Genomic DNA, 9,894 nt, shown 5'->3' with positions numbered 1-9,894 from the left:
GCTGATGATCTCTGATTTTGGTTCCTCATCTGGAAAATGTGGAAATTGGTAAAATGATCTCCAATGCCCTGTCTAGCTTTAAAATTTTCTGATGCCAGGAATATGGTTTGTCCATCAATGAAAAGTCAGTGAGCTGACCTTGGAAATTGCTTCATGCCAGTTAATCTCTTTCATCCTCATACTAGAAAATGATCAGTAAAATGGTTTCACATTGTAAATCATGAATATATTTTCTCAGAACCCCTCCTCTGCTGCCTTATAAAAACCAAATGCATTTGTGTCTGAGACGAGACAAAAAACAAATACTTCCATCAAGTTAACTCTTGAGATTGAGGTTGCTGTGTGAGTAACCTGTTTGGTAACTTAGTTCTAAGAGGTTGGGGAGCAAAAAGAGGAAGTGGGATTGAGAACCTTTTTCACTTTTGTGATGGTTTGAAAAGCAGTTCTACTGGGGAATCACATTGATTGGCACACACACACACACAAACAAACAAAATGATCCATTTTGGCTATTGTATTTTAAAGCCCCTGGTGGAATTCTGACATCTGTGATGATGAGAGCCACTGAGCCTAATCTTTGTCTAAGTTAACCTTGATGCCTTTTTGGCCCCCTCCTATACCTCCGCCATCCCCTTCGCTTATTTCCCCTTCACTGAAGTTCTGAATTTGTTTCTAGTTGTCCCCTCAGCTGGCTCTGGTCCACTCTCAGACAGTCAGGCAGTCTCAAGCCTCCTTGGTGTTTGGGTTAGTTTTGATGGGGTGCCAAGAATTCATTCCAAAAGACACACACTTTCATGTTTTCCTTCTGTGGCAAATGGGTCAGGTCAGAGACTCAGAATAAACAAATCTATGAGTGCCTCATTTGCTAATCCCAGAATCTTATTTCCCATTCACTGGACATTTTTTCTAGATGGCCATGACTTCTAGCGCTGAAACAATTACTGGAATTAAACACAATTTCTTTGCTCTATGTGGTGACCACATGCTCTTGATTTTCCTAAATTTTCAAATTAGTATACTTTTTATTTTTGCTTAGAAAGATGACTGATGATTTGCTTAATGTAAAAATAAAGAGAACTTAATTGTACATCATGGGAATACATCTCATGTCTGATAGAAAAAATTCCCCTGTTAGGTGATGTCACTGCATTGTGGTTTGAGAGATTGAGATTCCTATACTTACAAGCCCGTGTCTTTTTTTTTTTTAATTGGAGGCTAATTGCTTTACAATATTGTGGTGGTTTTTGCCATACATTGACATGAATCAGCCATGGGTGTACATGTGTTCCCCATCCTGAACTCCCCTCCCACCTCCCATCCCTCACGGTCATCCCAGTGCACCAGCCCTGAGCACCCTGTCTCATGCATCGAACCGGGACTGGCGATTTATTTCACATATGATAATATACATGTTTCAATGCTGTTCTCTCAAATCATCCCACCCTCGCTTTCTCCCACAGAGTCCAAAAGTCTGTTCTTTACATCTGTGTCTCTTTTGCTGTCTCGCATATAGGGTCATTGTTACCACCTTTCTAAATTCCAGATATATGTGTTAATATACTGTATTGGTGTTTTTCTTTCTGACTTACATCGCTCTGTATAATAGGCTCCAGTTTCATCCACCTCATTAGAACTGATTCAAATGCATTCTTTTTAAGAGCTGAGTAATATTCCATTGTGTTTATGTACCATAGCTTTCTTATCCATTCGTCTGCTGATGGGCATCTAGGTTGCTTCCATGTCCTGGCTATTATAAACAGTGCTGCGATGAACTTTGGGGTGCACGTGTCTCTTTCAGTTCTGGTTTCCTCGGTGTGTATGCCCAGAAGTGGGATCGCTCGGTTGTATGGCAGTTCTATTTCCAGTTTTTTAAGAAATCTCCACAGTGTTCTCCATAGTAGCTGTACTAGTTTGCATTCCCACCAGCAGTATAAGAGGGTTCCCTTTTCTCCACACCCTCTCCAGCATTTATTGTTTGTAGACTTTTTGATAGCAGCCATTCTGACTGGCGTGAGATGGTACCTCATTGTGGTTTTGATTTGCATTTCTCTGATAATGAGTGATGTTGAGCATCTTTTCATGTGTTTGTTAGCCATCTGTATGTCTTCTTTGGAGAAATGTCTGTTTAGTTCTTTGGCCTATTTTTTGACTGGGTCACTTATTTTTCTGGAATTGAGCTGCAGGAGTTGCTTATATATTTTTGAGGTTAATTCTTTATCAGTTGCTTCATTTGCTATTATTTTCTCCCATTCTGAAGGCTGTTTTTTCACCTTGCTTATAGTTTCCTTCATTGTGCAAAAGCTTTTAAGTTTAATTAGGTCCCATTTGTTTATTTTTGCTTTTATTTCTATTACTCTGGGAGGTGGGTCATAGAGGATCCTACTATGATTTACATCAGAGAGTGTTTTCCACTAGGAGTTTTATAGTTTCTGGTCTTATTTAGATCTTTAATCCATTTTGAGTTTATTTTTGTGTATGGTGTTAGAAAGTGTTCTAGTTTCATTCTTTTACAAGTGGTTGACCAGTTTTCCTAGCACCACTTTTTAAAGAGATTGTCTTTTCTGCATTGTATATTCTTGCCTCCTTTGTCAAAGATAAGGTGTCCATAGGTTCATGGATTTATCTCTGGGCTTTCTATTTTGTTCCATTGATGTATATTTCTGTCTTTGTGCCAGTACCATACTGCAGACCCATGTCTTGATAGCACAAAAGATGATTCAAATGTGATTAAAAAGAAAAATTAGGAATTAGTATGGTATAACAATGTGGTTTGCATGTGTCCATCAGAACTAAACCAAAGACAACAGCAAAAGCTCAGTCAGTTGTGTTCACTTCATACATGTGGATTAGTGGCTGAAATTAGGTGATGAACTTGACTGTGTTGAGCATGTTATTAACTGAATTTCTGTGTCTCTGGGTGCCCCTGATCTCCCCACTTAGGCCCAGACAGACTGGCTGGTGCTATAAGTTTATGGCCCTGCAGTGCTCAGTGCTGGAGGCTGAGGAAGTTCGGAGCATAGTAAGGCGCCTTGTGTGAGGAGTGTATGGTGGAGACTCTATGAGGAGGCACTCGACACTCATACTCACAACACGGGACTCATACAAAATACTCACTCATAAAGACACAGTAAAACAACCCAACCTAACCCAAAGTCAGATGAATGCACAGCTGCTCAGGGGGGCTGCTAAGTAACTGCAGTAGAGTCGGGTAGAAATTTCCGGAAAGGTTTCTCCATAGAGGTGACCCTGAGGAAGGCTTTGGGAGATGAAGGGTGCATGGCAGAGTCGTGGGGGTGGGTTCTGGGAAAGAATGGGGAAGCACAGGCAGGACCAACGAGCTTGGAGTAGCTGAGTGGAGATGGGAACTTGACTTCTGAAGGAAGTGAAGGCATTGGGGCAAGGCTTGGTAAGGCAGAGAGGGAGGATGAAATCCTGTGATGGAGATCTTCTTGAGGAGCCAATTTAAATCAATTGGGTTTCCCTGGTGGCTCAGATGGTAAAGAATCTGCCTGCAATGTGGGAGACTTGAGTTCAATCCCTGGGTCAGGAAGAGCCCCTGGAGAAGGGAATGGTAACCCACTCCAGTACTCTTGCCTGGAAAATTCCATGGACAGAGGAGCCCGGTAGGCTACACTCCATGGGGTCCCAAAGAGCCGGATACTTTCAAGGGCTGGCTAACTTACTCTCTTGTCTGAGAAGATGGAGGAAGAGAGGGGAATGGGTAAAACATCTCCTAGCCCAGAGGCAAGTCAGGCACACCTGATAAAATCAGATTCATGCTTTCCCTTTGCTTGCTTCTGGGATGCTCTTTTAGCATCCAGTCATACTCTCTGATACTAAAATCCTAAGTACTCATTTGTTTCCTCACTTCCTTTTCTAAACCCTGCCTAGGGATTAGAACCTGCAGCCAGAGTCAGTCCTCACAAGGTGGAATTAGAAGCAGGTCAGGAGTCATGGGGGTAGGTTCTCTCCAGTCCTTTCATCTCGGTATGAGGACTCTCAGTCTTTGGCAGACAGATTAGCCTGAAGCTGGCTGCCTGTTCCCAGGGGCATGTCTGCCTGCAGTGACTTGCTCCGGAAGACTCTTTTGGGACCAACACACCAGTTCCCATACCTGAACCCACTCATCTCACCCTCCAGGAGAGGGAGAGGGCGTGTTTCCCTTGTACTGACACAGAGAATGGGATTCTTTTCCTTCTGAGTAAACAATTCTGCACTGCAGAGGGTGGGGACAGATTAAAACCAAAAGCCTGGGATTAGGCTGTTTGTCTAGCACCTGCCTCCCCAGGGTGAGCTCACAGCTCTTTTTTTTTTTTTTTTTTTTTTTTTTTTTTTTTTAGCTCACAGCTCTTAATGACACCCTTCCAGCCCAGTCCTGGCTCACCTTCTTTGGAACCCTGGGTAATGCCTGACATCCTCTCTGCTCTGTTGCAGCTGGGAATTCACCTTTTTTTGTTTTTCCTGCCAGTTAAAGTCAGACGGAATCTCTTTAAGATCCCTAGATAAGACCTGTGTAGATCTGTCAGTCATTAATCTGCATGCGATTGATGCATGCTTTTCATTTCTAATTAGACCTGTTTGTTGGAGAAGAACAGATAAAACCAACTCTCACTTTTTAATGCTGTGGGAGCTAGTGAAAAGGTAGACTCCATTTTCTACTTTATAGTTAGTTTTAACATTCAAACTATAAATATGAATTACTTTTCTGTCTGACTCCTCTGATGTAGGTTATTGTTATGCTAATTCAGGTGTATGTCTTCCTGGACCTTATAAGTATATAAATCTTGTGTTCTTTTGAACAAATTGGCTGGTTAATCCTTTAATCAGTTATTGAGAGATTGCTACAAGCACAGAGCAAAGGCCAGAGCTCTAAGCTTAGCAATTTGAAGGTCATCATTGTTATGCATTTGGTGCTTCTGCTTTGTTTCTTCTTTTTTCTTCTATTAAATAGGAAAGTTAGCCTAATCCTACCGCAAGCATTTTCCTTTAAAGTGGAAAGATGGAACCAGGGGAGGAGAAGGAGATTCCAGTGATTCAAACAATAGGTAATGCTGCTGATGGGAGCCATTTCTCATCTTTTCTTTTTCTCCCCCAGCTGCCCCCACCGTCTCTTTTCTCTTAGGTATTTTCTGAGAATGGATAACTGTCTCAGCAGGTTGGCTGTATTTGTCACCTAACTTTTCTGTTTTCTCAACAAAGTATTTATATGTATTCTATAGATAACCTTTTGTTAGCACAAGTAAGACGTTCTTCCTTGATGTGTCCCTGGGAATGTTTGTTGAGACTCCATCAATTGCTGAGAAATAATAGGTTAAATTCAAACACATCATTCATTGACAACTGTTTTGGCTTCAATGGGGGGAGGTTAAAAATGTGTGGACAATTAATGTTGCCAGTAGAAGCATGAGGAGATGATTTACCATCAGATTCTTTGTGTGTAGAGGTTTTGGCTTGAACCCTGGGCTACCTGGCTTGATAGTGGACCTATAGCCAGTCATGCCCCAGACACTTGTCCTAGCTCATTTACATAGGATGCATTCTGAATTGATTTATAAAGACTATGTCCATATTTTCGATCCCCTAGCCGACCAAGATGATGCCAAAGGTGATCTTGGCAGCTGCTAGGATTGTCCTTCTATCTTCCATTCCCTCCTTGGAGTTCTTCTGCCAGGATGGTGGACTGGGTGTGACTGGGGCTTGGCCTTCCCAGGCAAAAGTCACAGGAGTTCTGGCCTCTAAAGGAATTCTTCAACCCTTTGCTCTCTCGAAAGAAGCTGGTGTGGGGAAAACCTCAGAGCCTCTGACTGAGTCAGGAGATCCCTGTGGGGTCATCCCCAAGTCAGTGCCCATTGGATGCCAAAACTTGGCCTTTGTGCACTGGTGCTGAATGGAATCTGAGACTGAGTTTTGGGTGAAGTAGAAAAGAAGAGCTTTATTGTTTTCCAGGCTAAGGGGGATATAGTGGGTTAATGCCCTCAAAAGTGTTTGTCCCAACCCAGAGAGATTTGGTGAAGAGTTTTATAGCAATGCTTCAAGGGTGGGTTGCTGATAAGGATCAGTGTGTCCAGGGACTACAGTCCTTTAATCTGATCTCAGATGTTCTCCTGATAAGCTTCTGTGGTTCTCAAGGTTATCAAACTGTGACCTTCTCTCTGGAATGAAAAATGTTTCATTAAGGAGTTAACATCTTCCATTTGTTGGGGGTTTTGTTCTACAGAAGAGTTCAATGATATTGCTATGTATATCCCTTGAAGTGGAATAACGATGCTGCCCCAAGGCCACACTATTGTTTTTTGACTGCAGCTCCTTTGTTCCTGCGTCCCCTCCTTTCTTTGATTAGCAACTATTTGAACCTGCTGTGAAAGTGTTGCACTTAATATGCCAGCAAATTTGGAAAACTCAGCAGTGGCCACAGGACTGGAAAAGGTCAGTTTTCATTCCAATCCCAAAGAAAGGCAATGCCAAAGAATACTCAAACTACCACACAATTGCACTCATCTCACACGCTAGTAAAGCAAAGCTCAAAATTCTCCAAGCTAGGATTCAAAAAAACATGAACCATGAACTTCCAGATGTTCAGCCTGGTTTTAGAAAAGGCAGAGGAACCAGAGATCAAATTGCCAACATCCACTGAATCATCAAAAAAGCAAGAGAGTTCCAGAAGGACATCTATTTCTGCTTAATTGACTATGCCAAAGCCTTTGACTGTGTGGATCACAACAAACTGTGGAAAATTCTTCAAGAGATGGGAATACCAGACCACCTGACCTGCCTGTTGAGAAATCTGTATGCAGGTCAGGAAGCAATAGTTAGAATTGGACATGGAACAACAGACTGGTTCCAAATAAGGAAAGGAGTAAGTCAAGGGTGTATATTGTCACCGTGCTTATTTAACTTACATGCAGAGTACATCATGAGAAATGCTGGAGTGGATGAAGCACAAGCTGAAATTAAGATTGCCGGGAGAAATATCAATAACCTCAGATATGCAGATAACACCACCCTTAGGGCAGAAAGTATTATGGTAAGAAGAACTCACCCTTATGGTAAGAAGAACTAAAGAGCCTCTTGATGAAAGTGAAAGAGGAGAGTGAAAAAGTTGGCTTAAAGCTCAACATTCAGAAAACTAAGATCATGGCATCCGGTCCCATCACTTCATGGCAAATAGATGGGGACACAGTGGAAACAGTGGCTGACTTTATTTTTCTGGGCTCCAAAATCACTGCAGATGGTGATTGCAGCCATGAAATTAAAAGACACTTACTCCTTGGAAGGAAAGTTATGACCAACCTAGATAGCATATTGAAAAGCAGAGACATTACTTTGCAACAAAGGTCTGTCTAGTCAAAGCTATGGTTTTTCCAGTGGTCATGTATGGATTTGAGAGTTGGACTATAAAGAAAGCTGAGCGCAGAAGAATTGATGCTCTTGAACTGTGGTGCTGGAAAAGACTCTTGAGAGTCCCTTTGACTGCAAGGAGATCCAACCAGTCCATCCTAAAGGAAATCAGTCCTGAAATATTCATTTGAAGGACTGATGCTGAAGCTGAAACTCTAATACTTTGGCCACCTGATGTGAAGAGCTGACTCATTTGAAAAGACCCTGATGCTGGGAAAGATTGAAGGCGAGAGGAAAAGGGGACGGCAGAGGATGAGATGGTTAGATGGCATCACTGACTCAACGGACATGAGTTTGAGTAAACTCCAGGAGTTGGTGATAGACAGGGAGGCCTGTCATGCTTCAGTCCATGGGGTTGCAAAGAGTCAGACATGATTGAGCGAATGAATTGAACTGAACCTGCCCCTTAGAACTCAGAGAAAGTCATGGAGCCTAAGCCAATTTCCTACAAACAAGAAAATGGGGACACATAAAGACTTCTGTGCCCAGCAGCCTCACAGGGTCCTGCTCAGTTTCAAAGACATATCATTTTATAGCCTCTCTTCTACCTAGGCCTCATTCAACAGAGCCCAGTGAGGGCCTTTTGGGGGATGCTCATCCAGTGAAGCAACCCACTCCAGTACTCTTGCCTGGAAAATCCCATGGGCCGAGGAGCCTGGTAGGCTGCAGTCCATGGGGTCGCTAGGAGTCGGACTCGACTGAACGACTTCACTTTCCCTTTTCGCTTTCATGCATTGGAGAAGGAAATGGCAACCCACTCCAGTGTTCTTGCCTGGTGAATCCCAGGGACAGGGGAGCCTGGTGGGCTGCCATCTATGGGATTGCACAGAGTCAGACATGACTGAAGCGACTTAGCAGCAGCAGCAGCAGCATCCAGTGAAAGTCCCAGTAGGAACAGTAACAAGGGGATGCAATGACCTGGTTCCACTTGGACAAATGAAATAAAATGGACAGAGTGATAGAAATCCAGATCCTAATCTCACTAACTTCAAAGTAGAAAAATTCTTTGCATCTCTCTGCTCCTCCTCATTTGACAGAGAGCCACATCTTCCATGCTATGTCAGCCGCATCCCTGAAAGAAGATGGTGAAAGTCAGAGTGAATGGATTTGGCTGTATCAGGCACCTGGTCACTAGATCTGCTTTTCACCTGGCAAAGTAGACATCATCACCATCAGTGACCCCATCATTGACCTTAACTACATGGTCTACATGTTCCAGTATGATTCTATCCATGGCAATTTCCATGGCACAGTCAAGGCTGAGAATGGGAAGCTCATCATTATTGGAAAGGCCATCACCATCTTCCAAGAGTGAGATATCACCAACATCAAATGGGATGATGCTGGTGCTGAGTATGTGGTGGAGTCCACTCATATCTTCACTACCATGGAGAAGGCTGGGACTCACTTGAAGGGTGGAACCAAGAGGGTCATCACCTCTGCCTTTTGCCGATGCCCCCATGTTTGTGATGGGTGTGAACCATGAGAATTATGACAACTTCCTCAAGATTGTCAGCAGTGCCTCCTGCACCACCAACTGCTTGCCCACCCCCCACCCCCACCCCCCTGGCCAAGGTCATCCATGACCGCTTTGGCATGGTGGAGAGATTCATGACCACAGTCCATGCCATCACTGCCACCCAGAAGACTATGGATGGTTCCTCTGAAACTGTGGTGTGGTGGCCAAGGGATTGCCGAAAAAGTCATCCCTGCTTCTATTGGCACTGCCAAGGTCATGGGCAAGGTCATCCCTGAGCTGAACGGAAAACTCATGAGCATGTCCTTCCATGTCCCCACCCCCAACATGTTGGTTGTGGATCTGACCTGCTGCCTGGAGAAACCTGCCAGGTATGATGAGGTCAAGAAGGTGGTGAAGCAGGTGTCAGAGGGCTGCCTCAAGGGCATTCTGGGCTACACTGAGGACTGGGTTTTCTCCTGCGACTTCAACAGTGATAGTCACTCTTCTACCTTTGATGCTGGGGCTGGCATTGCCCTCAATGACCACTTTGTCAAGCTCATTTCCTGGTACAGCAATGAATCTGGCTGCAGAAACAGAGTGATGGACCTCATGGTCCACATGGCCGCCAAGGAGTAAGAGTCCCTGGACCACAAGCCCTAGCAAGAGCATGAAAGGAAGAGAGAGGTCCTCAACTCCTGGGGAGTCCTTGCCCCACCTTGATCCTCCAGCACACTGAGAAATCTCCCAAGCCCCACACAGTTTCCATCCCAGACCTCTTGAGGAAGGCGAGGGGTTAGGGAACCCTACCTTGTCGTGTATCTTCAATGAAGTACCCTTTACCCCCAAAAAAAGAAGAAAAAAAAAGGAAGAAAAATTCTTTCCAAACTTTCCATGGAGTTGGGTCAGGATTCAAATCAGAATTGGAAGCATGAATAGAATTTACATACAAAAGATGTTTGAAATCTTTGTGGTCCTGAGAGTTTCAAATTTTTCTTCTTAAAGAGTTGTTATCTAGAAATCTGTCTAAAATCAAATCT

General features: G+C 43.6%; 1 pseudogene; it reads left to right on the top strand.

Annotated features, from left to right (window-relative positions):
• The first annotated feature begins 8,480 nt into the window (after positions 1-8,480).
• On the top strand, positions 8,481-9,590 carry LOC122426307 (annotated as a pseudogene).
• The last annotated feature ends 304 nt before the right edge of the window (positions 9,591-9,894 follow it).

Source organism: Cervus canadensis, chromosome 24, assembly GCF_019320065.1.
Source record: "Cervus canadensis isolate Bull #8, Minnesota chromosome 24, ASM1932006v1, whole genome shotgun sequence".
NCBI lineage: Eukaryota > Metazoa > Chordata > Mammalia > Artiodactyla > Cervidae > Cervus > Cervus canadensis.
This window is presented reverse-complemented; position numbering and strand designations above follow the sequence as displayed.